The sequence below is a fragment of the Symsagittifera roscoffensis genome, chromosome 5, assembly GCF_963678635.1.
Source record: "Symsagittifera roscoffensis chromosome 5, txSymRosc1.1, whole genome shotgun sequence".
Lineage (NCBI taxonomy): Eukaryota > Metazoa > Xenacoelomorpha > Acoela > Convolutidae > Symsagittifera > Symsagittifera roscoffensis.
The window spans coordinates 27,541,037-27,568,235 of NC_087066.1; the positions used below are offsets into that span (position 1 = coordinate 27,541,037).

Here is a 27,199-nt window from a genome sequence, read left to right on the forward strand (position 1 = left end):
ATTGGTTGAAAGTTTTTGGACATTCGGTCCTTCGGTTACAATGATAGCCCCCTGTGCTCTCATTAAGTTTTAAGAACAAACATTATGACCGGCTCTGTTGCAATTTCCTGTTCTAATTTTAAGTTAACATTAAAATATACAAATATCACTCACTCGCTGCATCTGAAGCTGATGTGAAGCTGCTCAAAATTGATTATCCTATTTGATAAAAATGACATTCTTGACAATATTAATTAATTTTTTCTTCTTGGTCTCTTGGAATGTTGATATATTTTCCGTTTTTTCTAGTGCTTACTCTATAACTAAAACCGGAACATTTTTAATCTTCGTAACTTTTCAGGTGTTTATTTGTGGCTTTTGTAATGCTTATGTTAATTAGAAGAGGAAATTGATTTAAGAAGAACGACGATGAGGAATGACCTATCAGATCAATGAACTGTGTACTTCCTTTTCCATCCTCAATCAAATGGAATCAAACAGAGGACAGATGAAACAGGAAGAACGGACGACGATTGCTTCAAACGATTTCTAACCTGTTCACTCTCTCCCTCTCTCTTTCAATTTATCCCTTTCAACACCTCACCTGTGAAGATTTAAAAATGAATAAAACAAAAAGAAGAGAAAAAGCTCACTTTTAAAAGCAAAATGCTCAAAGACCCACTCTTTCTCTCATATTTCAGACAGCAAACGATATAAGTAAAACTGAGATTTTTTCTGAACTAATGGCACTCTCGATACAAATCACAAGAATGAGTTCAAGATTTTTAAAATGAGTTTGATCGACTTTTAAATTTAAACAAGACCCCTCGTATCAGAGCGAAGCCCGGAATGTTTCGACTGCCCTTCAGCGTTTTTGAAGCAGTTTTTGAAAAATTGAACTTTTTGATGTTTTTAAAAGCGTCTCCCCGCACACTGAGGAGCCAACTACAAAATGATATTCTTGAGTTCTAGTAACATATGTAAGTTTCACTCAAATCAATTTGGAACGTGTTATGAGCGGATTGAATAGCCCGTAATTAATAGCGCGAAATATCTCGCGTGTTAATTGCCTCAAGTTAGCCAGATTGGCAATTTTCAAACCCCGATAATTTTTTTCAAAAATCAACACATGTAAATTACCTTTTTTATTTCGAGCTCAGGATATCAATCACTGGCTTTCAGATGAGTATCAATCAAATGGAATCAAACAGAGGACAGATGAAACAGATATAGTTCTGTTCATAAATGCTTAGATATATTTTCACCTTTGCTTACAGCATACGCCCTTTTTGAGCTAAGTCGGAAAATTATGCAATTTTTTAAAAAGTAGATGTTGCGACTTTTCTTCGCCGGACTGATGTAACCATGTAACATCGGGTCACCGGAATGAGTTAACGAACCACCTGTTCACTAAGGATTATTCTAGTTAAAGTTCCCAAAGGTGGCAAAAAGAAAATGAAAACGTTGGGTACTAAATTAATATTAAAATCATGAATCCACTAAAAAGCACCGTTTGAGTTGCACCATTCTTGAGAGAAAAATACGGTCTTTTGCAATCTGGCTAAAAACCTTTAGTAAACAATCAAAATTAAAAAATGTTGAGTCAAATATTGCAAAGTTTTAACCGAAAACGCGGGACGCCAAACGAATACCCGACAATAAAGGATTGTGACAAAGGAAGTGACCTAGAACCTTCGTCGGAAAGCTCGAAAGGTCATCGCATTCTAAACAACGAACAGGTTGATCTAGTCATTGCTGCGCAATCTGACCAAATAGTGCCAATGGTGTCGAAAAAAAAATGAGAAAAGCGAAACTAGCAGCTGAAACTCTAGATGTAAGCCTGACACCAGGGTTGATTGAACCCTAAGCTTGCTTAGTTAGAATTAATCAGTCAAGAAGCTAAAAACAATCACGCCTTATGCGCTAAAAACGAAAACAGAGTAATTAATAAAGGCGTAGTGGTGTACCGTTTAGGGAAAAACAGGCAGTGAAGCAGGCGAAAGACTTAATGCCATCGGCGCAAAGAAGCAACAAAGGTAGCTAACTGCTGGCGAAAAAAAATTGACAAAAACAGAAAGAGAAAAAATTGACAAAAAAGAAAACCAGTCGAACGCACTGTTGATTGTGCGAAACGGAGGCACTCTTTAACCGACATAGCCCAACAATTAAGAAAGCATGATGGCTAAAAATTACTACAATTGAATGAGCATGGTAACTGTTATGTTTATTTTGTGTTGATAAATGCACGTACGAAAGCAAAGTAGATTGTTAAAAATTAACAGAGAAAACTAAAAATCAAATGAAGGTGTTAGAAATGAAACCCAGAATTTTTAAATCGAAACAGAAGTCAATTGGAACTTCAAAAAATTTCAGGTAAAATTGACCAGTTGATAGATCTATTGATTGCATTTGAGATTGCTTTAAAATTTAAAAGTAGGATTGAATTATTCACTAATGTGAAAAAGAGTAGAATAAAAGCATGTGTGAATATAAATTTTCGATCTGGTCAGAGTTGTCCACAGCCCGGGTTGACCTCCATAGACAGAAAATGCTAGTCATATGATTCCATAAACTTAATCTATGAAAAAAAAAACTCATAAAAATTTCATACATTTTGCTAAAATGAATTCATCCAATTTTCAAAGGATTTTTTCTTGTTTTGGCTTAAAAATTGGTGTGTCGTCTTTCACAAAAAAAAGAAAAAACTGTTTGTCAGAAAATTGCTATTCATACAATTTCCACATATGGAATTAGCATTTTTTGATGGCGACAGCAAAAATTTTTCTAAGTAGTATCGAAGTTGCCCCAAAAAATTCTAGTTTTTTTTTCAATCGCAAAACGAATTTGTTACCTAAGCAAACAAATTTCAAAAAAATTTTGCCAGCAAAAATTAGTTTTTTGTGTGCATAACGTAGTCCTGGATAGACAAAAGTTGATTTTTGCTCTATTTCACAAAATAAATTCTTTCAAAAAATGTTCAAAACTCCTATTTATTTGTATGGCATCTTTTTGTATGCCTCGATCAATGCAAAATTAATTTAAAACTCAAATTGAAAAAAGCAACTTTGAAAATTTTTGCTAAATTTTTAAAGTTTGATATTTTTATTATATCTTTGTTTATGACAAAAAAGACAATTCAGGCCATTTCCGATGGAATGTGATTGAGAGACGGTCAAAATTTTGGTGATTCTATTTTGAGTAACCATTTCTTTGCCACTTGTGATTGGTTACGAACCCAACACAAAAATTTTGAGAAATTAAAATTTAAAAAATCAAATTTTTTAGTTTAAAGAAAAAGCTAGTCATACAGTTTGAAAAATCACTGATCATGGACCTTTCATGCAATTTTTTGTGCTTATGAAAATAGTATGATTCGCATTTTTGGTAAACCCGGGACGTCAAGCCACAATTGTGCCAAAAATGCCAGCTAAAACAATAAAAATCAATAATTGAATGCGTTCTTATCAAAAAAAAAGTTGCGTGTGGCTCAACCGGGACAAATTTTACTTTCAAACCCCCAGTCAATTACATTTTTCTTTTTAATTTACATTTTTAGATTTATTTTTTTATCTGGAACGTTGTTAAGGGCGAAAGCCCTTTTACGATTCCTGAAAAGCTGCAAGAATTATTGGAAATAGAATTTTTTCAAGCAGTTTCTGGGTCAAACAAAAACTCCTAAGTGTAGTTTAATTTAAGAGGTGATACCTGAACTTCACATTTTGCAAGCGAACTGCACTGAATCGAGCGAGTCGGTGATCGTGCGTGAAGTTAGAATGACACAAGGTTAACGGGGCCTCACAAAAACAGAGAAAACGCAGAACGAAATCTGGGGAGCATTTGTGTAAATAGCCTTAATTGTGACATCTCCAGCTGAAAACAAGAATGGCTCAGCGATATCATCATTAACAACATGAAGAATTATGACAAGAAAAGGAAACCATTGACGAAAAAGTTCCTCTAAGCATAGTTTGTTTCGACGAAAAACCATTGCAAACATTTTTCAATATTTGCCGCTTGGTCAACTGGATGATCTTAAATTTTCGATATCTCATTTTAAAGGTCTCTTAATTTCAGCTAGTTCTATATATAAGATTTCTTGACTCTGGGCAATTTTTACTTTTTTTTCGGGATTTTATATTTTTTGGTTTTACGACCTTCAAACTGAGAAACAGCAAAAAACCTATCTCTAAATACCGATCGGAGTTTTTTCAAATAAATGCCCACGTTGGGTGTAGATAGACAAAATTTTATAAGAATTGAGGCAGTAAGTTTGTTAAAGATCACCATGCAATTGTTCGTGTAAAACACGCTTTTTTTTACAGCATGTAACTTCTAAGGTCGTACAACCAAAAATTTTAAAATCCCGAAAGAAAAGTAAAAAATTGCCCAGAGTCAAGAAATTTTATATATCGAACTAGCTAAAATTAAGAGACCTTCAAAACGAGATACCAAAAATCAAGATCATCCAGTCAAACAAGCGGCAAATAACCTCTCCTTCCATTTTACGGAGGAGCTTATAAAACTAGTCTGACAGTTCTTTATTCCATTCAAATCCAATAGATGAATTTGTGAGACAAACGAACGCAAACATTCAATATTGAAGACTCTCAAAAATCCTTTTGATTTTGTAAGAAAAATCCAGAAAGTACGTTTTTGGGAATTCTGTTGGGTTTTTTTAAAAAAAATCCTTATTTAGTTTCGAAATTTCAATTCTTTTTTGAAAGTAATGGAAAAACCAGAATTGAAATGAAAATTGCTCAATTCAAAGAAATTCTAAAACCCATTAAACTAAAAAAAAAATGAGTCTGAAGTCATCTATTTACATCAATCAGTCAAGAACTGGGTAAAACAAAATCCAAAAGATAACAAAAGACTAGAAAACTGCCCTAGTCGATCAAGGGAGGTTATCTTGCAAGATCTTGCAAGATTCTTGCAAAAGAGGGTTATCTTGCAAGATCTTGCAAGATGGAGGTTATCTTGCAAGATCTTGCAAGATGGAGGTTATCTTGCAAGATCTTGCAAGATGGAGGTTATCTTGCAAGAATCTTGAAAGAATCTTGCAAGATAACCATCCCAAAATTTCTGTCGAAAAACACAAAAAAAAATAACAGAAATTAGGTGTAAGATCAAAAAAATTGTTTCTAGAACGAGAATCCAAAACTTTAAATAAATGCTTAACGAATAAAATTAGACAAAAATCATGCGTTAAAAAGTAGTCGCATATTTGTTGTTAATTTATTCAATGAGATTAAAAGTATCAACCAATCAAATCTTTTTAATTTATTCGCAATTATTGCGGCTACCGGTTTGCGAAAATTGAAGGATTATTGGCCAAAAATTTTTTGTGACGAATTGCTTTAATTAGTTCAAACCGGGGATATTTAGTTTTTTCGACTATCGATTTCTAGTTTTGAAAGTGGAATTTACTTTTTAGATTTCCAGAGAATAAAAACTTTACTTATTGATCCAGTTTTCTCAAGTCGGGTTCATGTTATCAAAAAAGCGCCCATCATAAATTGTTCTAGAAGTTTAAAGAGCTTAAAGGGCTTCTATTTTTTTCTTTGAGTTTTGAAAGTTGAGATTTTTCAACAACGTCAATGTTATTTTTTAATGTTTACTTGCGTTCATTACTCCTTTGCAATCTTCGATTGGCTATGTTCTAGGAAAGTGAAGCTTTCATCACAAACGACTTCTTCTCAAATGCGTTTTTCCTATTTTGAGAGATTAAGGTATAAGTAGTCGATCAAAACTTGAAGGTAGCCGCCTATCACAAAAAAAAAGTTTTAAAAAAAGAAGCTTTCGGGGGGCAACCGCCTAGCGGGCTGTGTGTATGTATGCGTAGCTAAGATTGCTTCCTTCTTCCACGAACGCTACTTGGTTGTCTTCGCGTGTAAAGCTGTTTTTGCCCAAAAAAATTGTATCTTTAAAGATCTTGCAAAAAAAGGTTATCTTTAAAGGAGGTTATCTTGCAAGATCTTGCAAGAATCTTGCAAGATCTTTTAAAGAGATGCATCCTCTTTAAAAGAATCTTGCAAGATTCTTGCAAGATCTTGCAAGATAACCTCCCTTGATCGACTAGGGTGCAACATGACGTGCAGGAAAAATTCAGCCATTTAAACTAGCGTTAAGTTCAAAGTTTATAAAAATTGTTTTCTAGAAATAAACTCAAAATGATAAAAATGGTCGCATTTGAATTGTCAATAATCTCCAACGGATAAATACCGTTCACAAATTTGGATCAAAAAATTTCGCGTAGTCTTTCAAAATTAGACAATTTACGGAAAAAAAAACAAAGAATTTTTGTTAGAATGAGGGAAACAATAAAAAGCTCTTTCTGTAAAATTATGGGTTTGCTTCTCTAAAGCCATTCTTCTTCTTAATAACGGCACCGCAGTTGACCCTTGGGTAATATATGCATGCGAGCGACGGAGGTTCTCTACTATCAACAATGCAGAATTATAATGGTGGCAAGTATCCCCTATTCCTGTATTGTATGATGCTGAGCGCCCTCTTTGTCACTGTTCTTGCGTCTGTTTTGCTCGCAGTTGCAACTGGAAGAATTTTCAAATGCTATTAAGTTCAATAAAATAAAGTTACAGTTACAGAGCGCTTCAATGCGACAAAAATTTTACATAGCAATCTAATCAAAAGGAAAGAGTCCATATCAACAATACAACTTCTGTATCGCGATTCCATTTCCCGTTTTCTATTAACTCGTTTTCTCTCTAGAGAGTTCCAACCGGTCATTTACACTCAGTAGTACTGCCAAAATTAATACTCTCTCTACAGATCACCATTCCTTTGAGATAGTTTGACTGCTCTCACTGATTGAGAACCAACTATACTGTAGCTCATCACCGATTGTTCTCTAACCAGCGGTGAAAACCAGTTTTTTGCACGTTTAGCATGATCTTTCTGCCTAAAGAAAAGCTGTTCATTATCTTTTTTTAGTTTTAGTTACAGTTAGAGTTAGTATTGTTTCTACAACTCCTGACATTTGTTTGGTACCCTTGCGAAAAGTCGTAGTCAAATTTTGCCACTGATGGCTCGTGTTACAGGTGCCAATATCATTAAGGGTAATTCTAATTGATTTGTGCAGATATCGGATCCAATGTCACCTCAGAACCACAGTATGTGTCTGAAAGCAACTTTCCAAAAGTTCTATTTAATTTTCCCGTTAGCTTTGCGATATCTTGGGGTTTTGAGAGAAATCATTTTCATGGGTTGCTACTTCTTTCCAAGGGTCCTAAATTCCCATTCTAGCTCTATTTCAACCCTGACTTTCTAGCTATCCAGGGAGGGTAGCTCGTCTACTAGTGGTCCAATGGTCCCAAAAAACACCTGTCGGGAGGCAAACTAAATCTTTGTCAATTCATATAGCTTGAGAGACGTACATCTAGTTCTGTACTATTTTTAATTTTCTTTTTATCTTAAGACACTTTTCTTTTGTCCAAGGAGTTGCTCAAATTAGTGGCTTAAACTAGTCCATCAGACCTAGTTATTTTCAATCCATTGCTTGCCTATTTTCACTTTCCTTCGATATATTACTTCAGTGTTGCAACTTCAGCGTTTAGGTTCAGACTCGTTTTCTGATCAAATTTTTATCAGCTTATATACAATCAAGTTGTTTCACTGTTTTTTGCCATGGGTTGGAACTGGGGGAAGGCCACTTCTTGGTGCTAATTTAAAGATTTGGTGTGCGTGTTTGGGCTGAAACGCCAAAAAGTCAGTTAAAGTTGCCTGGGATCACCAGAGGTCAACTTTCTATATTTGCAGTGAGGGTACCATGAGAATGCTACCTACAAAGTTACATCCATGTCTTAGCAAATCATCCCAAATCATCCTATTTCCAAAGTTCGTTATCATTTTTCCCAGGCTATTACCATCGGAAGAAGTCATCTAGGGGTTCTATTCAGTGAGGGTCTTTCTTTGTTTGGTATCTAGTATATATCGCTGACAAAGAATCAATATGTCGGAGCTCATTATTATCCGTAAATTTCCTATTCCCAGTATGAGGGAGTTTTTTCACGTGCTAACAACTTCCGTTCCAACCTATGGATTTGGCTTAAACTATAATACATTCATGAACTATAATCATTCCTCTAACTCACAATTTTAGCTCCCTGCGTTCCTTGAGTGCCGAAATATGGCTTCCAAAAGTCGAGTGGGGACTATTTATTTAGGGCTTAACACCAGAAGTAGGCGTCCAGGGGCTGGAATTCCGAACTCAAGTTTCCTTTAATTAGATCTATAACATACGATTTTTTATTCCCCAACCCACCGCTGCTAGTTACTAACAGGTTCTAACAGGGCCATTTTTACTTTCTGGAGCTGTTATCACTTGGGTCGTGAATCATCTCGAATTTTGTAGAATTAGTTTCATGATTTTTCATTGAGGAGGGGCGTGTCATTTTTTTTTTACTTGTGTTCTCAGGCACAAAAGGATTAAACAATTAGAGACTCGAGCTAATTTTGAGCTGTTCCACTAGCTAGCTGTTCCACTCATAGTATTAATTTTTCAATTCTAAAAGAAAGTACCAATCATCAGCTTTACCGTACTGAGTGCAATTTTCATGCTAATTGTTTCTAAGTCTAATTTCAGTTTCCTGAAAATTTACTGGGATCACCAATCCTACATTTGCCAATTTCATTTGTTTTTGTCGGTTATCAATCCTAAATTTACCAATTTATTTTGATTTTGTGGATTAAGTGGCAGGCCTAGCAGATTTCATTTCAAAGAATGATGAGTTGAACCATGGGAAAAATATTATTAGTATGGTTAATCCAGACAATTTTTTAAATTCTTTCAAAGTAAATTACAACGATAACAGACAAATAGCGAAAAATTTCTTCAAAGACAAAAACTGACCGAAGACAAAAACTTCTTCACCAAAAAGGACCAATACGTCAACGAAGAACTCAAATGGCTGATTTCAAAAATCTCAGTCTGGAGTTAACCAATCGGAAGATAAAACCGCTGCATTTACACCTCTTCCCATCCATGGCATCTTAAAAGAACTTTGATAGTTCTTCGGGCCGAAAAACTGGTCCAGAAAATTGTCCTCAATCCAGCAACCTTACAAAATACAACATCTCCATGGGAGATTTTAGACAACAGCTTCCTTCACAACTAGATTTTCTAACCCTCATAAAACTAATATTCAAGGAGTTAGAATTTTTGGCGTTCTTTGTGCATCAGTCATTAAATAGGAAACGGATTTGATAGGAAACGTGAACAACAAACATCAGAGTATGGCATCCGACGAAGTTTTATCTGACCTGGAATTTGCGGGTCATATGGGTTTGAGATTGGGTTCTCCCAAATACAATTTATAAGTATTGAAACAGACGATCAAACTCCCATCGGCTAAAATAACTTAGTTTTTGTTCGAATAGTTTTTGTTCGATTCGAAATCAAAAGCAAACAAAAGTTTGACAACAAACACCAGATGCAGCACCTCTTTTAAGACAAAGCTCAAACGGAGAAGTCTGATTCACAAAATTGGATCCAGAAAACTTATTTTGTTAATAGAAGTTGAACAGTTTTACGAGCAAACAGTGAAATTTATTGGGAAGGAAACATAACAAGAACTTACCAATTTCTGACTGGTTTTTACCGGTTTGAAGATACAAAAAAAATTTCAACGAGTAAGATACTCTTGACAAACACAGTTTGGTCGAGAAAGTCCAAACTGTATTTAATCTAATGAAGAATTCGAATGGCTGGGTTTGAAGATCCCAGAGTCTGGATTTATCCCATCAGAAGACCCATTAGAAGACCATTAAAACCGCTTCATTTAACATTAGTTGCATCCCTTGCAAAACGGAAGTTTTTTTTCCTTCTTCGGGTCGATTATTCATTTCATGAAAATGTCCCTAATCAATCACCCATACGAAATATTTTACAGTTCATCTTTTTCATGAAGAAATCGATTGTAATTGCTCGAGCAAACATACAACTGCATTCGAAAAACTAAAAGCAAAAATTTATAACCTGACTGAAAATACTCAGTTTAATATGAAACAAAAATACAAGAAATAAAACGAATGCCTCCAACAGATTCAACGCTTCACATTAACAACCTCATTGTATGACTGCAGAACAAATTCTTTCGCAAGTAAATTTTTGAACTCTCATTCAGCATTAATTTAAATTAACGAGTCAGAAAATTTGGGTGATCTATGAGCATCGACCATTATAAAAACTCATGACACGGTTTAAGCTGAAATTCTTCCAATTACATTGTTTTTTTGGTACAAACAAAGTATCAAAAAATTTTGGTCAAAATTGATTCGAGAGCTTTTCAAGACCGTTTATTGATTGTTTCAACGAATACATTCTTCACATGCGATTCCAAAATCAATCAGAGTAGAAAAAAACTTCGTGTTTTACTAGTTCCAATTCAAAAATGTCCAACGGATTCGTAGAAACACTTATTCAAGCAGTTAAACTTAAAATCCAAGCAATGTCCACAAAAAAACCAAACCTATTTTAATGGATTTATGTAAAATCATGTAAAATCACTTAAGTACAAAAAATCATAGTCTATCAAAAAACTTATTTTTTGACAGACTATGTTTTTACTGTACTTTAATGATTTTACATGATTTTACATGAATCCGTTAAAATAGGATTCATGTAGTCTGCGCAAAAACTGAAGCCGAACATTTTTTAAGGTACCATTACTAATCTTGATTTTGACAGCCTCTCTAAAGTAATCGAAACGTGACGACAACGAGGAAACGACAACTGGCAGCAGGAACCCCTCACAACGTGACCTCAACTCCTTCAGACATTTTGACGAGGACTTGAGTCTCAAGAAAATCAATATGAACAGCCAAATTCAGCGGAACGAAAAACCAGACATCAACCATCGAGATCGTTAAAATAGAAAATTGCTCCAGGTTTCTTCGCCGAGGACAATTTTTCAAGTTGTTTTGATACCTGAGACCTTAGCAATTGAGAATGGACAGAGGGTAGTTTCTTTTGCAGAGAGGCAAGCAGGTTACGATTTTTCAATGATTATAACTTTTTTAAGCCAAAAACTTCTGACACTGGTTTTATTCCATTGGTTGTTAAATTGGAAATTGTAGATTTAGATTCGGATCATAATGATCTGAATCAAAATGCCTAATAAGCATCATCCTAGCACCACCTGTGGATACAGACAGACCTGGAAGCCCCATGACAACAACTACTACATTTTTTGAGTTCACTGGCCATCCTATGGATCTAAGATTAGCAAGCATGCAGTCAAAAGCAGCGGGCTTTGAATCCCATGAAATTATCGACAACTCATCGGTGACCAGAAACAAAAATAATAGAATGGTTCTAAAATGGAATGTATATGTAATTATAACTAAAACGAAACCTTGAACTATACGAAAAAGAAGATGCCAACACCCAATTCGTCAAAGAAGATGCCAACATCCAAAAAAATTAAAACTCTTTAAGTGTGTGAATTCAAGATGCTCGTTCAGTTTTTCAAAAAATATATAGTTTCAAATAAAAACAAGCTTTCTAAGCAAAACCTCTTGAGCTGAAGAGCAATTACCTGAAAAGAATTGTTCGAGAAAATGTTCTAAAAAGTTGGAGAAAAACATGAAATTTTCAGCTTAATAAATCATGATGAGGCAGGCACTCCACTGATGCGTGAAACCAAAACAATCAATCATGGAAACGGTTAGATGCCGGACATTTGAGAAACTCTCTATGCTTTGTCATATTTTGAGAGCTGGTTTCAATTTTCACAACGTATCTAATCAAAACGTTCATGAACTTGGCCGAATTTGCGGATACAAAAGAACCAAAAATGCAAAATATCAGAATGCCGTTGCCCTATTAATATTTCTTTGTAAAATATCGGACAAAAGTTAGCTTATGGTTGTTTTTTCTTGGGTTTTTGTGACTAATTAATTCATGGAGTTTTTTTTTACCAACTTGTAGATATCTGTATAATCAACAAATGGAAAATTTGTAAGAGAGGCTGATAACTCAAGTTTTAGAACATTTTATTGCCAAGGAAGCGCTAAATGAAGCTTCCACAATGAGTTTTTTTTGGTAAAAAAATTGTTTGATTCAGTTTGTAGGACAAATTGCTATCATTTTTCAAAAAAATTTACTCGATTGAATCACTTGATCGTAGTTATTATTTATCTCAAATTTTCGAACCAATTATCTCTCGACACTGAAAGAATTCTTTGAAATTTTTCAATAGTGCTCGAATCACGACTGAATGAGTTATATTATGATATATCAATCGAACCATTCCTATGATCATGTGTGATAACTAATTTTGCGTGGGGAAAAACTAAAACAAAAACACACCCGAATATAAAGTTCCTCGCCATTTTCAAGGCAAAAAATTGGAAAAAAATTACTTATGTTTGAAGTTTTTTGGATTGTGGAGCGGGGCCAACTCGCCTATCAAAAACGTTCGACTGCCTTCTGGACATTCGAACGACCAACATAGGTATTTAAAGGGGATGCTGGAACGATCTGATTGGATTCCAAAAACCAAACTTTGGATTGTCCTAAAAACATAACAGTTCAAAACTTGGAGTCAAGGGTAGAAATTTGAAGAGTTGGCGTGGTGAGGCTCCTTTTTTTTAAAAAAGCAACGAGCACTTTGGGAGCTGGATACGAAAATCTTTTGGCTAGAAAAACTATTCTGTAGACGGCCATAATGTGCTAAAGACGTAGTCGAACGAAATTGCTGAAATATGCCGAAATCATTTGTCTGATTATCTTTTTTTTTGGTTATGTATATGTTTTTCTTTCATTTCATTTCATTAAGTTTTTTGTTTTTCAAGTATGTATGTTTTAATTGTTAAATCATTTCCAGCTTAAATAAACATACAAACGCGTATAAAATATGCGATTTAGTCAAAGTTCCCATCATTCATCTTCAGAAGATGGAAAACAAAATAAAAAGATAAAAAATTTATCGAAAGTTTCTAATCTGTTTTTTTGCCCACAATTGTTTCGTTTTATTAAAGAAAATTTTATCGCTAAATGAAGCTTCCACAACAAGTTATTCTGTTTGTAAATTCAAGTTTTCTTAGGTTAATTGATACCCGCATCCAAGTTTAGGCGCAAGTAATCGCTTATAAAGGATTATTATGATGATTTTTTGACTCTTCTAAATAATTATAATTACTAAAATTAGGTGTTTAAAGGATTTATAACTGATTATAATCGTAATAATTTCCAAGAGATTATAATCTCTTATAATCAATGGTAATCGATTATAATCGATTATAATCTCCTATTTTGCCAAAAATTTTCAATTCAAATTAATAATCGAATTATATCTTATGATTTATTAGTTTTGTGTCAACAAAAAAACCTTAATAAGAGAGATCTCTTGAACGTTTTGGTTCATCTGAACACAAAGTTTTACTACAAAACAAAAGTTTCATAGAGATCCTTTCATATTTGTGGATAGGTTCCAGCGGTAGATGAAAAATAAATCTTCCGAATAAACCATGAAATTAAAGCAATTTGCTGATGTTTCGGTGGTTAAAAAAGCTTAAAATATGCATCACAAAACAGCTATAATGGGGAAGAAATGAAGAAAAACGTTATAAGTTTGAATTGATTGGAAAACTCTAAGAACATTTTTCTCATTTTTCATAAAAACCAACGTCTACAAAAGCATAAAATATAAGCAAGTTAGATGCAAGTTCGAAGACAACATGGACAAACAAAAGGGATTATAAACAAATTATAATCGACTATGAAACTTGATTAAAAGTATGAATTAGAAACTTGAATAAAATTACTGGATTGTAGTCAATTAGACTTGATTATAATTGTATCAAAAAATTGACGAATAAATAATCGATTACAATCAATTATGATGTATAATAATTAATTATAATTTGATTTTAAAAGGAGAATATAATCGATTATCAATTGATTAAAATCGGTTCTTTCTCAATTTTAGTAAAACTGGTACTAAAATCGTAATATAATCGATTACTAACGCTTGAAACTGGATGCGGGTAGATTTCTCTCAATTTTAATACAACAAACGTTACTCGTTCGGGTTAGTTGCTCGAAGTTACACAAAGTCGCAAAAAAACAAACAGTTTTCTCGACACTAACAGTTTTTCATTTTTTAAATTTGACATATCACTCGGCCCGTTCGGATAATTGTTTGTGGTACCTGATTTTGCGTGGAATAAAACAAAACGAAAACACGCCAGAATACAAAGTTTCTCCTCTTTTTCAATGGTCGGAACAAAAACCTTTTAGATTGAGTTATAACCGATGGTCTTAACTCATAGAGTAATTTCGGATAGGGTACACCGTCTGCTCGTCACGCTATCTTATTTTCGGCCGGATAGATTCGTGCAACTTCTTAGTCTAATACCGATCCTAATCTTACTCTTATACTATTCTAGTCTCAGGTTGTTTAACTAGTCTCTGCTAGGCTCAATAGATCTAGGGTATACTGGTTTATTGCGGCTGCTGAAGTTCTCTTGGAGAGTCAACTAATTTCTAAGTTAAATTCAAATCTCTCTGGTGCTGAAATTACAAGTAATTTCAGCACTTACAAATAAGTGGGTTGTTAGTAAGATGGATCATGATTGGTTAATATTAAATACTTTACAATGGTAAAATATCTAATTTATCCAATCATAAAATGTAGTTTAGATCAGGTTCCACCCATCCGGGTTTTACAGAGTTTTTTAGAATAATTTTTCTGCAATTCAAAGGATGGATGATGGACGTTGGTATTTGGCGAACATCATATTTCTTCTGGGTTCTCCTGTTAGAGAAGTTCCAGGATCAATCGTTGTGTCTTCTTATGACAACGACTGGGTTTTCTCAACAAACTCAAATCTGATTTCAGAATGGTTTGCTATGACAGTTTTTTCTGTTTCATGTAGAGAACTTCTTTTGTGTTCAACCTAGTCTGGGAATGGCGTGGAGATTGTGCGTGGAGGGGATGCCTGGTTACTCGGATCTGTACGTATACTTGAACATCGAGGTGGTCATTGGTCTAGTTCAATGAAGTCCTTTTCTGCGAAGTCAAGTCGTACTCTAAATCCTTTGAGTTGTGATTGTGGACGGCATATTGATTGTTGTTGGCCATTCTTTTTCGAGTGTAGTGGGGTCCTTTTGTCTTTGGATGTTCGTCTTTGGTGTTGTATGCTGATCTATATACTGCAAGGTGTAATTTACATCTTATAAAATTTTTATTAGTTCGGTGTTTTAATTATGATTTTGGTTAGTTGTTTTCACAAAAGCTTTTGTTTTTGTTCGGTTATTTTGAAGAGTTACTCACCCTTGAGTACCTCTTATTAAAAATAGAAGTGTGGTCACAATGCGTGGATGTAGCGCGGTGGGTTAGGCCGGCTATAGAGCCTGCTCAGGACGTCCTCTCTGGTGGGTTAGGCCAGGAGTGGGAGTATGATTTCGTGCGGTTTCTGTGAGAGGTCCTGTTATGTGATAACGTTTTATGTTGGGTTTATTGTGGTTTTTCTTATGTTTCGTTGGTTGTGTCCTTTTTTAAAAAATCAAATTGTTTTTGGTATGGGTTTGTCTTTTGACTTTTTTGTGTTTTATTATTTCTTTCTTAGACTTTATAATAGTCTTCAAAAGAATAAATTATCCAGTTTTAAACTGGGTTAATCCGGTTTGGGTACCGTTGGTTTCCTTTCCTTAGTCATGCTGTTATTCTATGATTTGTGGTGTTTAGTAAGCTGCATTGGTTAGTTTTGTTTAGTATATAATTCCTTTCCAACCGGGTTAAAGGAAAGTTTGAAACGTGTTATCGTGTGTTAGAGTTGTTGAGTGTGAAAGCTTGAAACTGAAATTCATTATTTAAACAATTCTTCGTGGGCGAGCTGTGCGAGTTTGGATAGAATTTTTGTGCGAGTGAGTGGAAATATCAAAAGGTTAGTACTGCATTTTCGTTTTATCAATTTACTACATAGAATTTCAATTTTACTGCTAGTTTTTTGGGGAAAAATTAAGTTACAAATTTTCATCATTATTAGAATTACTGCTTTTAGGGAAAGAATTAATAAATTAATTTACTACATTGGTATGATTTTTATTGAATTTATCTAGTGCAAAATATTAATAGAGTTTTGAAGAATTTGAAGAAGTTTTCTATTTTTTATTTTTCTTTTGTGTAATTTGTAGGTGATCGTGGGATGAAGACTAAAAATCTAAATAAGACATGGATAAGAATGGTTAGTATTTATTTCAAATTTATTAGTGAAGAATATGATAAATTATACTTACCTGTTAGTCGTCGGGGAAAAAACCGTGGGGGAAGATGTCGTGTATTATGTCGGAATTTGTTAGTAATTTTGCTAGTATGCGAATGATGTTTTTAGTTTGAAGCAGTGGCCAAAGCAATTGAAGTGCTTTAATAGTTTTTAGTTCTTCAGTGCCAACTGCAAACTCATAAGGTGTGTTTTGGATGAGATTATATAATTTGTGATTGTATTTAGTGTTGTGGATGAATTCTAATATCGGGATTTCTATAGGTTGAATAAATTCATGTGGGATAAGGAAGGGTCTGGATTCTTCTGCGTTGAAGGTCTTCGTGATGGGACAAAAAATATACATTTGGGTTATGGGATCATAATTGCGAAGAATACCGTGAAGGTTAGTATCTTTGATGCAATATGTGAAGTTAAGAAAAAATGGTGATGTGTATTTAGAGTTAATAAATTGAAAACGGTGGTGTGGTTGTCTTGATGGAGTGTGTAGATCAAAATGATTTTGTATGAAGCGATAATATGTATGTGTGTGGGTTTGTTTAGTTCGTAACGTAATGTCGTGTGAGCAGTGCAAATCGCGTTCTTGTGGTGCAAGGAAATTGAAGGTTAGTGAAAATAATTGAAATCTTTCTTTAAAACTTTCGTAAGCTTGCATGTCGGTTAGTGCTTCAGAAATGACGTGGTCGAATTTGCGATCAAATATATTGAGTGTAAATACATATGGTGTTTTTATGAAGATTTTTTCTGTAATTTGTGGGTTAGCGAAACGATCATCATCTAAAAATTGGTCTTGGTTAGCTCGGATGATGTTGTGATCGTAATATTCTAGCGTATATTCGTTAGCTCGGGGTGCAGTGTATGTTTTTAGTGACTTTTTATATCCTATATAAGTAAATTGTCTATGTGTTAGTGGTGTGGTGAGTCGATATAGCATATCTTGATTCCTTTCTATATCGATGTGAGTATTGGATAAAGGTAGGCAAAGGGGGTTAGTAAAATGATAATATGATGTCCAATGAAGTGTAGGCATTAAAACTTGTTCATCTACAAAACTACGTGTGTCGTTAGTGTCGTTAGGAGTGTTCAAAGTATACTGTGGAAATGAAGGTAAGGTGATTGCTAAAAATTCTTTCGTGTTAGTGTGATTTGGATGATTAATATATTCACGGGCTGTTCCTGGTTTTGTTGGAAATGGATGGTTTGGGAATTTTCTTTTGAAAGTGCGATAAGCTCTATTAGTGCTATTTGATGATTCGGTGGATGTTGATGATGGTGCTAATGATGCGGTATAAGCTGAAGAGGGTGTAGGGGTAGGTGGGTTTGATGATTCTATTGTGGATGAAATCTGATTTATAGTGGGGTTTTCAAGGTGGAAGGGTTGTTGTTGTAGGGTGATAAAATTATCTAGTTCTTGGGAGATTTGGGGAGTATCTGGAGAATTGGGTGATCGGTCTGAATGAAATGAAGAGTAGGTTGGGGTGACTTGTGAAGCATAAGAGGGTGTAGAAATGGATGGGAGTGGGTTATTTGGTGGGATTGGTTGAAAAGGGGGTTTTGAAAAAACTGAGGAGTTGGTTTGAAAATTATTAGATGGAGATGGTTCAGAGTCTGCAAATTCATCAGGGGTTTCAATATTTGGGTTATTGAGTTGTGAAATGGAGTATAAAACTGAGATATGTGAATTAGTGTCTGAATTCATGCCTGATGTTACATTATTGGTTGGGAAATCGGGTGGCGGGAAAGCAAAAAGTGGAATTATTGTAATTGGAGTGTTGAGGTTGGTTGGATGGGAATTTGAGTGGTGTAGGGATCCAAGTTGTCGGCTCATCGTGGGTTAAAAAAATTATTATTTTGAGACTGAAAAGCGGTGGTATGGGGTTGTTCTATAATTTGTTCATATGTATTTTCATCTAGTGAATGATGCGTCATTATATGTTGAATGGGACTTTGTGATATGGTTGGTCTAAAATTTGGATTATGTGTTATTGCTAAATTTCGAAAATTTCGTGGGACTAGGGATAATGGATGGTTATGTGGTAGGGGTGGTAACTGTGGTGCTGTGGGCGCTATTTCTACATTGTTATGTTATTCGTCATATGTGTTCTGTCTTGTTGCTATTTTTGTGTTGTATTCTTTTATTTGTGCGTCTAAAAGAATTTTGTTTATTGATGATGAAAAAATTCCAAAAAATCCTGCAAGTAGTATGCGTGCTACACTTGCTTGACTATTTACTTGTGTGTGTATAGCGCATGTATTATAGATTCCTTTTAAAAGTGAAAAAAAAAATCCTATAAAGTTAAACATTGCGTATAAAATAGTTAATTTTTCTAAGATGTAATAGGGCCATCCTAGAAAATCAAGAATTTCATTTTTGAGTGTAACAAAGCTAAAAATATTTATAGGTGAGATATCTTGTGGTCGGTATTTTTCACCGTTTAGATATATATAGTCTTTAATGTCTTTAAAATATCCGCTATAGTCTTGTGTATAAATATCTGCAAATCCTGCGGTTTCGGCAAGTTTGCGTAAGTTTTGGTCAATTGATTGTCGTGTTAATAATTCTTCGAATTGTTGTGTTCTAATGTGATGTTGGATATCGGATTTTGAATATATTCCAATTGACTGTAGGTCAATATTTGGGTTTCGAGCAATAGCTCTAATGCTTTCAGGTGAAAATTTTTTGAGTGATTGCATTAATGTGGGATATGGGGTAAGAAGGTAATATTTATCTTCATCAGGGTTCAGTTGTACTACATTGTGGCTATTTTTTGATCCACATGGGACTGCGGTATCCCAGAAATAGGTTCGTCTTGAAAGTGTGTCAACGAAATGTACTTTATTCTTATAAAAGATAGGGATTCTTTTATAGCATCGTTTATCTTCAAAAACATATAGTGGTGATACTTTTTTGGTACAGGTATAGAACCATAAAATGTTTCCTTCATAGTCTAAAAAATTTGATCTAATTCCTGATAGTAAATATCCTGCGTAGGATATTTTTAATACTGCTAGTGCAAGTGATTGTAGGATTTGTGTCCTTTCTAATTCGCATAGTTGGTGAAGTGTTTCTAATTCAGAGAGTGACATTTCTTGAAAAATTCGGCTAATTGTGTAGTCTAAGTTCATATCTAGGTGAATATCATAGTGGATATTACCGAAATATGTACTATTCATTAGTGATAGTTCTTGTAAAGGTGTGCTTCTAGTGTCATGGGGCTTTAGATGTCCATCAGGTTGATCTTTACTTTTTTGAAAATCAACTGGTATATATGATGTTCCTTCGTTTATAGGGTGACTTGTGGCGTATGGGTCGATTTTCACTTTTCCAGTGGTCATGTCGAATCCTTTTTCGTATTCAACTAATATTTCGGAGTATTGTGTTTTGTGAAGTGGATTTCTGTATTTACATGCAAGTTCTGTTTCTTGATATATTTGAAAACGTGTCAATTTATTTTCTATATTGTGTATGTTTCTAAAATTAGAACTTTGTTTTCGTGATGGATTTACTTGTTCATATGGGATTGATTGTAAAAAATATTTTTCGTGAAATTTTATCATACGAGCGTGTATTTTTGCTACTTGAAATGTTGTACATGTGTCTTCGGGGAACCAAACAATTGTTGCTTGTGTTCGTGTTGTAGGGTCACAATAGCCTTGGTCGTTTTTACAAGGTAGTCTAATTCCTTGATAGATCATTGTGTTGTCAGATAAATCGCGTGTGAGTTGTTTTTTTTTCGAGTTGTATTTTCCAATCGAAAAACATTATTTCTTGATATCCTTTATTTTTTGTGTCTGCTTTGCAGTTTGATGGGTTATTTATACCAATATGTGGTATCCAGTGTTTATCGTGTATGTCATAAGTTAATCTTCCGTGTGCGCCGTTGTATGGGTATTTTTCATCTAATTTTATATGTCCGTGATATCTTTCAAGTTCTGCTTGATGTACAGAATCTGAAAAAACTTGGAAATATACTAACTTTCTATCTGTGTTTTTATTTCTTGTGATATTTAGTCGGAGTAACTCGTTTTTACAATCTTCGGGATTGAGATGTAAAAGTCGTTCGATATTACTCTGGTAGAATGATTCGTGGTCAAGTCGGTTTTTATTTCCATTTGAGACTTGTGAACAATGTACTTTCTTTTCAGAAAATGTTGCTGTGAATTTATATCCTATAATTGTTGTTGCTAGGGCTTTTGAATAAAGTGTCGCTATTACATTTGTAGTTTCTATAGCTTGTGGTTCTGTTTCGCATTGTCATACTTGATTTATTGCATATTTGTGTAGTGTTTTTTGTTCATTTTCTTCACAATCGTAATGTGTTACTAATAAATCTTCGGGTCCTGTGCGGGGGGAAGGGTTTATGTTCTGATTGGAGATTACTAGAAAAAAGAGTTGGAGAAAAATTAATATTTTTAGAATATACATGTGTATGATAATCCTGAGTATGGGTTATAAAATGTGATGTAACCAATTGTCTTTTTGGTATATCTGTCGTATTTGTATATTACTTCAGTTGTTATAAATGGTGGTGGTAGTGATTGAGCTGTTATATTTGGCGGGTTTAATGGGTAGGGATGTTGAGTAATGTTGTTTAGTTTAACCGTGATTTCAAATTTTAATTGTAGACTATTTTGTTGGAGTATTTGGATGTTATGATCACGAATGTCTTCCTGGATGTCTTGTCGATATTGTAGTCTATTGAGTGCCCAGTTGTGGAGTCGGTTACTTTCTGGGTGTTGTCCAAATAATGGTGGAGGTGCTTTGAATGTATTCCAGTCTAGTCTTAAAGGAATATTTGTTGATGATTGTTCTCGACATCTAGCGTCGAGGTTATTTGGGAAATTTAAGTTAAAAGGCGTTGGTGAAATCTGGCTTATTGATGGTGTTGATGGTAGTGATAATGTTTCTGGTAGTGATGAGGATGTTGTTGTATCTGTAGAAATATCTATTGGATCATTGATTAAATTTGGTTCACCTTGTGTGAATGAATGTGTTGTCCAATATGGTAGTCGTGAAGTTTGGTTTGTGGGGTTAAAGGGATTTTCACGTATTTGTTCAGATGTTGGTGTTGAACCTAAGTAATCTGAGGGAAGGCTTGAGGTGCTACGTTGTGAAACAAGCGTAGGGGTTTCTGGTAATATAACAATGGGGTTTTCTGGAGTACTTTGTGATGGGGATTGAGGTATATCAAAATGAACTCGGGGAGTTTGAAAGTTTCTGTTTCGTCGAGGATGTATAATTTGTCTATTTATTTCGACTGTATTTTGATTTTGACTAGGATTTCGTATTCTACTTCATTCTTGTGGTAGTGTTGGGTATAAGTTATATGTTGGTTCGCTTAGAGGTGCTTGTCGTTGAACTGGTTCTAGTGGTTCAGATAAGCGAGCGTGTCGCTCTTCAAAGGTATATGGGTTATCTTGAAAGGAAATTCGTGTGGATGTTTGGGGGTTTTGGGTAGTTGAAGGTGGTGTTGGGTTATCTTGGGATGATGTCGGTGAAGACTGACTGTGTGATTGTTGGTTAGCAATTTTTGATGGTTTTTTATTTATTCTTTTAGTGGAAAAATTTATGTTTATTATAGTATTCTTCTAGAAAAAGAATTAGGAGGATTGTTGCTAGGGCGAATGCGATGATTGCTTTCCTTATACATTTGCATATTGTCAAGATGAGGGATGATAGAAATGTTATAAAAATTACAAATAGTAAAAAAATATCTGTTCTACTAAAAATGGTTCGTATCATTTAGATAAGTTTTGTGAATCGTACCTGTGGATATAGTCAATAACTCTGAAAGTTGGAGGTATAGTTCAAATATGGAATAGAAAATTTAAAAAATATTGCAAAAAATGATTAAGTTTATTACAAAAGATTCAAAAGTATCAAAAAGAAATATGATTAAAAGTTTAAATATCGTTAAAAAGTTTATGAGAATGTTAAGAATTATGTTGACTGGTCGAGAGGAGAGCATTTAAGAAATGGCTTCTCGATCGAATATTTTTTGGTGTTTGAGGCAATTTTCAAGTGTGGTCGAATTATTTATTGGTTTTTTGACAAGTGGGTTGAGTTTTGTTAAAAATTGTTGGGGGCAAATTTTATGGTGATCGGGAGGTCTTCTTTTTCTTTATTTTTATTTGTCAAATGATCTGGGGTATTTTTGAGATTTTTATACTTTAGGCTAATTAAAATGGTCGTTCTTTTACTTTAGGCTAATTTAACATATTTGTTTTTGGGGGTATTTGAGGTCTGAGTTGGGGAAATATTGTTGATTTTTGGGTTATTAGATAAGGGAGGGTTATGATATTATGGTGATATTTATTTTAGTTGTCAAGTTGGAGTGTTTTGCTTATTTTTGACCTGGAGGTCGCAAAGTTATAGTTATAGTTATAGATATGCCTGGAGTTTTAATATCGTTCGTCTAGTTGATTTGTGCTAGAGTTAGAGAAGGTGACGGATTGGATGAATCCTATTGGCTAATTATGAACTAGAGTCGCTGCGTGTTTGTCAGCATGTTATTTTGAAAAATGAAAATTCAAAATATTTCAGAGGTGCAAAGATTATGAAATATAAAATTAAAGCTGTTTTTGAAATTCGACTTTCTTTAATATTTTAGATTGTGGGATGAATGTTTTATAGTTTTTACGTGGTTGATTTCTAAGTCGTGATGACTCTCTCTGTTCTGATTTGTCGATTTGTTCTTGGGGTATTATTTTTTCTGTCAATTTTCGATTTTTTCTTTCTTTTTGAGGTATATTTTGATCTAGCTTTTTTGTATTGTTTTTTGTTGTAGTTGATTTTTTATTTTGATTTTCGAGATGAATGTCATGTTGTTCCTTTGTTTTATTCTCCGTATGTGGGTTATTTTGAATAACTTTTAAACCTGTGAAAGAATATAATTGAGTTAGTTCGCGTAGTGCGTATTCTTTTGGGTAATAAGGTAATAGATTGTTTCGATGTTGAACAATTTCTTTTTTGTCTGAGTCGGTGATTTTATATGTGACATCAGTGGGTTTGGCAATTATTTGGTATGGTCCTTTACGAAGGGGTTGTAATTTTTTAGAAATTCCTTTTTTAGTGTTAAAATTGGGTATTAAAACAAATGTTCCAATTTTTAAATCGGAGGCTGGCGTAAAGCGTGAATTTATTTGTTCATTAATGTTTTGCCTTTGTAACAACTTTTTTGTAACTTTTTGGTAAATTTCATTGTGTTTTTTATCTCTGTTTAAAATCCATTCGGTGTGTGTACCGGAGGCTAATTTAAGAATTTGTGGGTGATGAAAATGATCTTCATCGTGTGTGTGTAAAGGTAGGTTATAACAAATTGAGTCTTTATTCGGTTGACAATGACTTTGTGCATTTTTATGAGAGTTTGCTGTAAACATAATTGGTTTGCGTGGCTTTTGATTAAAAACCATTTCATATGGTGACATTCCTAGAGTTGTCGTGATTTGTGAATTATATGCTAAGGGAAATAGTTTTACATCTGCTGACCATTCGGTGTATTTTGTATCATTTCCATTGATGATACATCTAAGATATTCTTGTAGTGAACGGTTCATACCTTCGACTAAGCCGTTTGTCCAAGGTGCGTGAGATGTACGTGGTTTGTGTTTGATGTTATATAAATGACATAGTGTGATGATTTCATTATTTATGAATTCCGTACCGTTGTCTGTAACTAAAATTTCTGGTAGTCCGAATTTGGCTATCCAGTGTTCATAAAGTGTTGTGTAAGCGTAATAAGCGTTACAATGTGGTACTGGGTTAAGTGCTACATAATGTGTAAATGCGTCAACAATTACCATAATATAGGAGTTTCCTTCGGATGATGGTGAAATTGGTCCTTTTGTATCAAATGAAATACGGTGGTTAAAGTACAAACTTTGTCCTTTAAAGTCTTGTTTTTGTGCTATTTGTTTTTGATTTGGATAAGGTTTATTTAGCTGACATACTATACAATCATTGCATGGTACTTTTGTCCAAATTGGTGCATTTGGAAAATAAAAGTTTTGTATGAAATTTGAATATGTTTTCTCTGATCCAGAGTGTCCTTTAATGTTTTGTGTATGAGAGATATTAAAAGCTATGAGAATCATACTTTAAGGGAAACAGGGAACTGTAGATTCATTTAGTTGGTATTCTAGAAGGTCTGTGTTTTCATTAATTGTTGTATTATTAAATTTTCGAAAATATCGGAGGAGTGTTTTATTTCCTAATATTGTTGTATCTGCCTTTACGGGTTTAGTTTTATATTTGTGCCATGATTTTAGTTGTCTAATTATTGGGTCAAGATTTTGATATTGTTTCAAAGTATTAATTGTAATTTTATCTGTTGGGGGGAGAAAATGTTTTCTATTTCTAATTTAGATAAAGGAATTGTATCAAGTGGGTCATGGAGGTCAAAAACTTGATTTATTGTGTATTTTGAATCGTTTGTTTGCGGTCCTGATAAATTTATTTTATCAGTTAGATTTTCTTTTTCAATTAACGGAAAAAGGTTTTTTTTATGCGGGTGTTGTTTTACTCTTTTTTGTTGGGTGTTATTTTTATCCATTGTGAATATGGAATTGGTTTAAAAGTTGATGTTCCAAGTAGATCAACTTCGTAGTGGTTATTTTGGCAATCTAAATAAAGTGGGAAGTGTTGTAGATTATTTATTTGTGATTGTTCAACGTCAGTTTTGACTGCATATTTGCATTCTAGTCGGGGTGATGTTTCGTTTTCTGCAAGGTAAAATTTTATATTTTTGGGTATTTCAACTGTAGTTTTACGTGTAAGTAATTCAGGTGGTGTATTTCGACTTAAAGTGTCTGGTAAAGCAAGATTCTTTCCTGCTGTCCAAACTATGTGTAAGTTTGAGAATTTCATTAGAATTAATTGAAATCTATAAACTCGGTGATTTGGATTAGATTTTTGTGTAAAAGAAAAATGATTGGTTTGTGATCTGTGAATAGAACTGTTGGATGTTTTGATCCAAGTATCAGAAATTCATATTCTGTTAGTGTATATATTATGGCTGTACATTCTCTCATTAGAGTTGAGAGCCGTAGCTCTGCTTGAGTGAATAATCGAGAATTTGCTGATATAAGATTCATTTTGTTTGTGCCATTGTGTGATTGTAATAATGCTGCGCCGATGCCAAAATTCGAAGCATCGCACATTGCATAGAATGGTTGATTTGGATCTGGAATTGCATTAGAAATTTGTTCAGTTAAGAGTTTTTTGATTTCTTCAAATCGTGCTTGATGTTCTGTGTTCCATTCAAAATTATTTTGTTGTCTAAGTATATTATAGAATGGTCTTAGGTATAATTGCATTTTATAGACATATTTGCCTAAAAAATTTAACATTCCAAGGAATTCTTGGATTTTCTTTTTGTTTGTTGGTGGTTGGAGCTTCTGAATAGCATCAATGCGTGATTTTAATGGAGTGATTGTTTTTCTTTCTATATTGTGTCCTAAGAATTTAACTCGTGTTAAAAAGAAGTGTGATTTATCGGGGGCGGCCTTCAGATTTTCGTTCTGAAGTATTTTGTGATAGTGTTCTAAAACATTAAACATTTCTTCTTTTGTCTGTGATTGCATAAAAACATCGTCTAAATAGGTGATTGCGTTTTTCTTGAGTATTAGTGGTCTAAAAATTTTGCTCATAAAAGCTGAAAATGCTGCTGGTCCATATTCCATAGAATAGGCGGTTGAATTCATATTGCTGATTTCCAATAACAAATTGTGTTAAGCGTCGCGATTGTTCATCTAGTGGCATTTGATTATATGCACTATTTATATCTGCGGTTGTAAAGTATTTTCCGTTTATTTTTGTTAAAATAACTTGTATTGGTTCAATAGGCCAATTGCATTTTGATTCGTCTATTAGTGAATTAAGATATCTAGCGTCTAGAACTATTTTTAATGATTCTCCTTTTGCTAGGATGATAACAGGGTTGATAAATGTGTTACCTTTTGGTTGTTCTTCTTTGTTTACCGGTGATACAATTTTGTATTGTTCTAAAATATCGAGTAATCTGTTCACTTTATCGTGTAAATGAATTGGTACTTTACTTGCTCTTTGTTTTTTGAAAACTGCGTCAGGTTTTAATGGGAGATGTAGTGATGAACTTATTTTGCCAACATCAAATTTGGATAATGCATAGACTGATGAATATTTTATTAGCTGTTTGGCTAACTTATCAAATTCGTCTTGTGTTATTTGTGAATGTTGAAAGTTAAACATTGTTAAAAATTTCTGTTGATTCTCTGTATAGTTATTTATGTTGAATGTAGGTTTGAAATATGGGGTTTTTGTGAAATAATCTGTATTTCTTTTTTCATTACTTATTATATTATTTATGGATAATTCTTCGTTAAGAATTGTGGATTGACAAATATCTAATAATTGGAGTATATTATTTACGCGGTATGCTTTTTCGTGTACTGGTGATATCGTAGCGTTGGTTTCGCAATATCCCAAAAGTCCTAAAGGTAATGTTACTTGATAGGGTGTATTATTGTATACATGTAACGAAATAATATCTGAATTCGAGTTTTTCAAATATTTTATGGATGAAATTGTGATTTTGAAAAATTTATGGATAGGTTTGAATTCAAAGTCTGACATATAGAGTTGTTGTTTATTTTGTTTTTTATCATATTGGTGAACTTGTTTTATTAAAAAATTATATATGTTTCCTGATAGTGGTTTCAGGTGTTTTATTTGTTGGTTATATATTGGATAAAATTTTGAAAAGAATGGTGGTTGTTTATTTAATCTTTGAAAAAATGTTAGGGATGTGTCTTTTGTTTTTGTGTATTTATCTTTGATTAGTATTTTACTATTCAAAATGTTGATTGTTGGTATATATTTAGAGATAAATGGTATTCCAATGATATTGTGTTTAATATCAGTGATATGAAATATTTGTTTAAATGGTTTATTTAAAATTTTATTTTGCTCTATTGTTCTTGTGGGGAGAAGAAATAA

The 27,199-nt window shown here is 33.6% G+C and overlaps 2 protein-coding genes across 3 annotated transcripts in view; both read right to left on the reverse strand.

The window, feature by feature from the left end:
• LOC134845545 (Golgi reassembly-stacking protein 2-like) overlaps positions 1-27,199 on the reverse strand; it is a 581,279-nt gene that overhangs the window by 427,000 nt on the left and 127,080 nt on the right. The window lies entirely within an intron of this gene.
• The window catches only part of LOC134845546 (uncharacterized), a 334,750-nt gene that overhangs the window by 180,466 nt on the left and 127,085 nt on the right, over positions 1-27,199 (reverse strand). The gene's annotated exons all lie outside the window — the stretch shown is intronic.